We start from the raw sequence: 6,135 nt of genomic DNA, 5'->3' as shown, positions 1-6,135 counted from the left end.
GACATCTCTCCAAAATACTTCTCCAAAAATGGAACAATTATTGGAAAAGGTGATTAAAAACTGGATCTAATTTTATTGCCTTGGTGGTACTCAGTCCCTACAGTTTTTTCTGTCCCCTCTCAGTTTCTCTTTTCACCAAAATGCTCTCAGGCTGTAAGAAGCAGGGATTTGGAATGATTTTACATGGATTTGTTTTATGAGTGATTTCCCCAAATAGTAGAGTGCCTGAGCACTTGCTGAGTGGAGCTATGATGTCACGCACATCACGGGGCTCCAGGGATGGCTGGAGCACATCAACTCTTTGTAGGGTGTTTGCTGCTGAACTGCCCATTCCATTCACACCAACCCCATGCAGGGACTCTCCAAGGGGGTGTTTCAGAAAATGCAAAGGAGGCTGGGCACAGCATCTCGCTGCGTCGCCTCTCTGTGCTCATCCCTGCAGATTGCTGCATACAACAGGAGTACTGGCCCTCAGCCGCTTGCTCAGTGCAGAGATTTCTGTGTGTCTGGCAGTTTTCCTGAGCACATCTGAAACCGAAGTAGATTCATGGCACCCGTCCTCGCCCCCACAGGGCTGTGCACTCCTGGGACCAGCTGTTCAGTTTTGCAGGGCTGGTACACAGTGGAGGAGAAAAGCCACGTGGCTCAGTCAGGAAAGTAAGTCTCTCAGCATGTGATTACTGGCAAAGCATTTCAATCTACATTAACAATTCTGCAATTTTAACCACACTGCTCATTGTACTAATCTCTGATATTCTTAGTATTATGTTTAAATACCCTGCATTTTCGTTGTGCTTTTGACACATAGGCGAGGTATTTCCCAAGGACAAAAAAAATGCTAGATTTGAAAGCCTGAAAGCTTTGTTGGCACAAGGTGCTGTGAAAAACCTGCTTGTATTGCCCAGCCTTCATCTCAGATTAATCATATTGTGCATTTAAGAATTGATTTCCATACAGCTTCTTATTTTGTGAAGTTTTACACGTTGTGGGCGTCATGCTGCTCAGTGATGAGGGAAGTGCTGCTCTGCAAAAGACACGGTGTTTCCTTTCACTACGTCTCGCTGCCATGGCATCGCTCCCGTCTTCAGTGATTGCTGTGCCTCAGCAACCTGTGGAAACATTGCACACGTCTATCTGTTTTGGGGGGGTGGTGATTACTATGTATTTTTTTATATATTACTTTTTCACACTCTGCAAATCATAGAAAGCTGCTGCTGTGGGGTGGTTTGGTAATCTGTGTAAGGGGGTGGCCAGTTCCCCTCCTCTATTTTGGTCTTGGTAACTTCTTACAGGTAAGGGGAATAACCCTGATTTTCTGCATATTTACATTCTTTGCTTTCCCAAGGGAGAAGGAAATACATGGTGACACAGATTCATCATGGATATTTAAGTCAGTAGCTTGGGGCTCACAAATCCAGATTAACAAAATCCTCTCTATCTTTGCTCCGGAAGCTTTTGTGGCTGAGTTGTGCTGCTGATTTACCAAGCAAAAGGCAAGAAGCGAATTGAGTTAATGCAGCTTGCTTGATTGGCAATCATATCTTTAAATCTGTTAGAAATGCCATTTGCAAAGGCCGCTGGAAGTAAGTAAGGGTTACAAGGATGATATTAAATTTTGCAGAGAGACTAACATCCCAAATTAAACATCTAAATTAATGTGTAAAGACAGGTAGTATCTCCCTGGCTTGGCAGTGTGATGCTGAGGGGAAAAAAAATCCTAAAATTCACTCTTTTGTCCTCACCTGCACCTCGTTGATTTAGAAATGTCTTTCTAATCCGCATACTTGATCATGGAATCTGGGGATTTCCTTCTAGGGGATTATTTACTGATTTCCCCCTTGGCTTCGTGGATTTCCAGTTTTTCTGGTGTATTCTCCAAAGTGTATTTGCAGCCAGAGCAGCTGCTTTTTTTCCAGAGCCATCTGCAGAGTTGACTTCTGCATTTTATTCAATATTTATATCCTATTGCTTTGAGGAATTTTGTCCTGTCATGCCGTCTGCTGCTCTGCTTCATCAAGACCTGCCTTCTCTTTCATGTAGTGCAATTAAATAATTTTGTTTATGCAGTATCTTGCTCTGTCAGCTTCTTAGACTCACTTTAAAAGTCGAAGTAATGGGAGAATTTTTTGTTGCACTATTCCTGCTTTGTGTATTTCTGTGTGGCCAGTAAAAGATGAGATTTCACAACGCATTCGAAAATTTAGCTACTGAATGAGGAGCTTAGTTCACTGCTCAGAGCAGATGAGGGATGTCATGGAGGTATCCGGGGACATTTCTAAAGATCATTCATTACCTGCCATTTCTGGTGTAAGTGTAGCCCTCTGACAGGGGTCTAGCCCAGCCTGCTGAATTTGAAGGGCTGTTATCACCTGGGATGCAAGCTGGGGCGTGCAATGGAGAGGTGGCACAGGTCTCAGTTTCCAGACTCACACTTCCAGGTTTGTTTTGAGGGATTTGTCCTAGATCAGAGCAAAGACGTCTGTAAGGTGCGAGAGTGCAGAGCTGTCCATGTATCCGCTACCCCAGCTGAGCTCGCCATTGCCTGCCCCAGCCCTAGTGCTGCTGCTGTTTGCTTCCAGGAGCCCTCCGCTCCTGAGCCAGGGCTGCAGTGTCATCCTCACAGGAGCAGGGATGTCTACAGAGGGCCATCAGGCATCTCAGCTCATTTCACACTCTACATGAAAGGATCCATCAAGTGTGTGTTATCCCATCAGAGTCCAGCTGGGAAACCAAAGGGTAAACATTAGTTAATGTTTAAAACCCTTTCATAGATAAAGTGTAGGGATTAAGCAACTTTGAGGAGGTGTCTAATGCAATTTGCTAGGAGTTTAGGCCTTACTTGAAAAGTTAAAACTATTTTAAATTGGGCAGTCAACACCTGGGTGGGTCTAGTACAATGGTGGGACAGTGTGGATTGCCTGTTAACAGAAGGAACATGTGCAAGCATCCTTGCTCAGCATTGCAAATTGAGGAGCTGCCTGCCAAACCAGTGTTTCTGCAAACTTCAGCCTAAATGACCAAAAGTATCTTAAAACCAAGAACACACACATGGAAGAGGAGGCACCTAGAGCAGTGGTTAATAAGAAAAGAAAAAAACCTCAGGCCATTATATATCAGATGAAAGGAAGCATAACAGAATTCTTAATTATGAAGCCTATTGTATCATGTGAATAGTTTCTTGCAGTCCCTAACAGAAGTCCTGTAGCTGGAGTTATCAAAAAATCAGCTTATTTCTGTCTGTGATTTCTTTCAGAATCAAAAGCTGGGGTTTTTTTGTTGTTTTTTTGTTGTTGTTGTGGGTTGGTTTTTTTGTTTTTTTTTTCCCTCAGCATGGAGCAGCTGCTATTCCTCCATTAACTTTCAATCAGAAACCAACCCCTTCCCTTTCTGGCATCTTAAGAGGTCGCTATGCTGATCTGTCAAGCTAACAATCTTTGCTGCAGAAAGCATGAGCAGGAAAACCTCTGAGGGAATATGTGTGCAATTAATCACACTGCTTTGTCAGGTCACAGACCCATGGAATGAATCAACCCCAAAGTTTGATATTTGAGAGGCTGTGCAATTTTCTTTCTGGTTTGATATGCTAGTATGAATGCCATCATTACTTGCACTGTGTTTAATTCATGGTACTTTGGTGGTCTGATGGTTTTAAGTCTCGTAAGCCAAGGAATTGCTTTGTGTGCATTGGATGCATGGCTGGAGATGCAATAAGAAGAAAAAAGTTAGCCCATTAAATTATATAGCTGTAATTTGGATGTAAAATTTTGTTATAAAATAGCTTGGCATAGCCATAAAATTATGTACACACCTGCAATACACAATTTCCAAACAGCACATATAGCAATCAAGCTGAAATAACTCTCCCAAAAATGCAGTAAGTTACTTAAATCACCTTTGATGTTGCATTTAAAAAAAAGAAAAGCAATCTGTCTGTAATTTAGTTTAATGAGCTAATGCAGTGTCAAACATTACCTTACATAATGTAACTTTTTCACAACTTTTCAGCTAACATAATGTTTATCTCTTTATTTATTTGCATGACAATTGCCGTTCACTAAAAGCAGTTGGAAAAAATAAACGATTAAAGCTCTTTCATATAATTGCTTGTTCAGCAACCAACAGCAACTGATGGTTTCTGGACAAAATATTTCAACTATTTGGACCCCATACAGCGGGATCGATTAAAAAAGAGATGTGAGCGGCTAATGTTTTGTTTCAAAAGCCCCAAAGAGCTAACTTTTAGGTCATTTCCATTTCCTCACTGTGGGATTAGGACAAATCCAAACTTCAGATAAGGAGCAATGATCATACTTATCAGAGCACGTGCCAATATTGAAGTCTGTGTCTTTTCAATATATGCATGTGGCTGTATTTCAATGAAGAATGCAATTGCAATACTTTTCAAGGCCCTACACCGAAGGTTTGTGGGGCTGCAACCTGAGTTTTGCAGGGCAGCTGCTTTGAGCAAAGCCACAGCTTGTATAGGACGTAATATTTGACATTTGCCAGGGGCCTGGATATCAGGAACCCTGCCAGCGTGTGGGGTTGTGGGGGGAGAGATCAACCCTGGGTAGTCATGGGGAATGCTCCCACCTAAGGGCAAATGTGAAATGCTGGAAGAGGCATGGGTTTGGCAACAAGGGAAAGCTTTTGTGGAATCAAAAGGCCTCAACTATCTTTTCCTGCACTATTCCTCTGAAGAATAATGTTTGAGACAGTTAAAAATTAACCGTGAAATTGTCAGGAAGTCTGTTTTTAGGCAGGGGGAGACTAGTTTGGAAGGACTGAATATATAGCAGTCAGTACATCTAAATGGTGGGTAGCCTAGATCCTAACTATTTTTTTCTGAAAAATCATGAAAAATGGGTCTGATACCAAAGGAAAAAAAATATGGAAATTCTGGAGTTAGTTAGCATCTCTTGCTTTTGATGGATTATTTTTCAATCCATATCAAAAATATAGAGCATATGCTATGAATATACAAGTATCCGGACAAGTGAATCATAGGCAGTAAATGATTCTGGTGTATTAAAAGCAAATAGTGTCCTATGAACTTTGCCGCTTTTTTACAGCCAAACTGGAGACTAATGGAGACATATACGGGAAGCAATACACCATAGGGAGCATTTTAAATAATGCCTCAAGATCTTATTGAAAAAATTAATTTAGATCAGGCTGGCAATAAGCGAGGGGAGATTGAAAATGGGCTGCAGAACTGTCAACACAAAGCAATAATGAACAGTGAGATACCAAGTGCAGGTGTGGGGTGAGGTGTCTCGGTAGCTTTATTCATTATATGAAATGGCAAGGTAAAGGGCAAATTAATTGAATTTTTTAAAATATGACAGATCAGGAGGTTTGCAAGTTCTAGTCTGACAGGCAGGTGATTCAACAGCAAATATGAGGAGCTAAGAATATTAGAGAAGAATAAAATGTCTTTTCTATTCCTGAAAAATACAAGGTAATAAATGAGGATGGAGGGACAGAACAAATATAATGTCTGGTGTGAGGAAATGTCTTGGCAAGCAAAAATGTGACTGTGAAGCCTTCAGATAGATGCTAGACAGCACGCTGGTATGATCACTATTAACTGACCCCAGCTTTGATGGCATTTAGCTGGTGTCTCGGGCTGAAACCATAGCCTTTTCTCTGATAGCTGTCAGTCAGTGACTTCTTGAGGGAATATGGGCCTACCATGTTGGGTTTTTTAACCTTTTTCAACCTGGTTTTTTAACATGTTTTACTCAGAGGAGTGTGTATTTCCCATTATTTTTACACTAAAATTGTTTCACAGTGTTTCACTGGATTTTTGCTGCAATTAGGGCAGTTTCTGGTGCCTGAGGCTGCGTGTTGGGGGCAGCGTAGAGGGAATGGAGCTGAAGCCATTGCCGCCAGGCTCTGCTAGCTTTGGGCTCTGCATTTGCAGCATCAGGACCATCACACTGATTTTTCTTTTTCAAAAAGCAACACGTGTCTGCTGCAAATCTGTGTATGGCTGCCTAAACTCTTCCCTGGGCAAAGGTTTTTACAAGACTGGATGCAACAAGCAGGACATTATCGGGGCTGTACATCTCAAAATTCACTTGTACCAGTGTCAACAGGTTTGGGGGTAGGGGTTTTTTTCCTACAAGATAT

This window comes from Athene noctua, chromosome 3 (assembly GCF_965140245.1).
Source record: "Athene noctua chromosome 3, bAthNoc1.hap1.1, whole genome shotgun sequence".
Classification (NCBI taxonomy): Eukaryota; Metazoa; Chordata; class Aves; order Strigiformes; family Strigidae; genus Athene; species Athene noctua.
The sequence above is the reverse complement of the archived record's forward strand: the minus strand, read 5'-3'. Positions refer to the sequence as shown.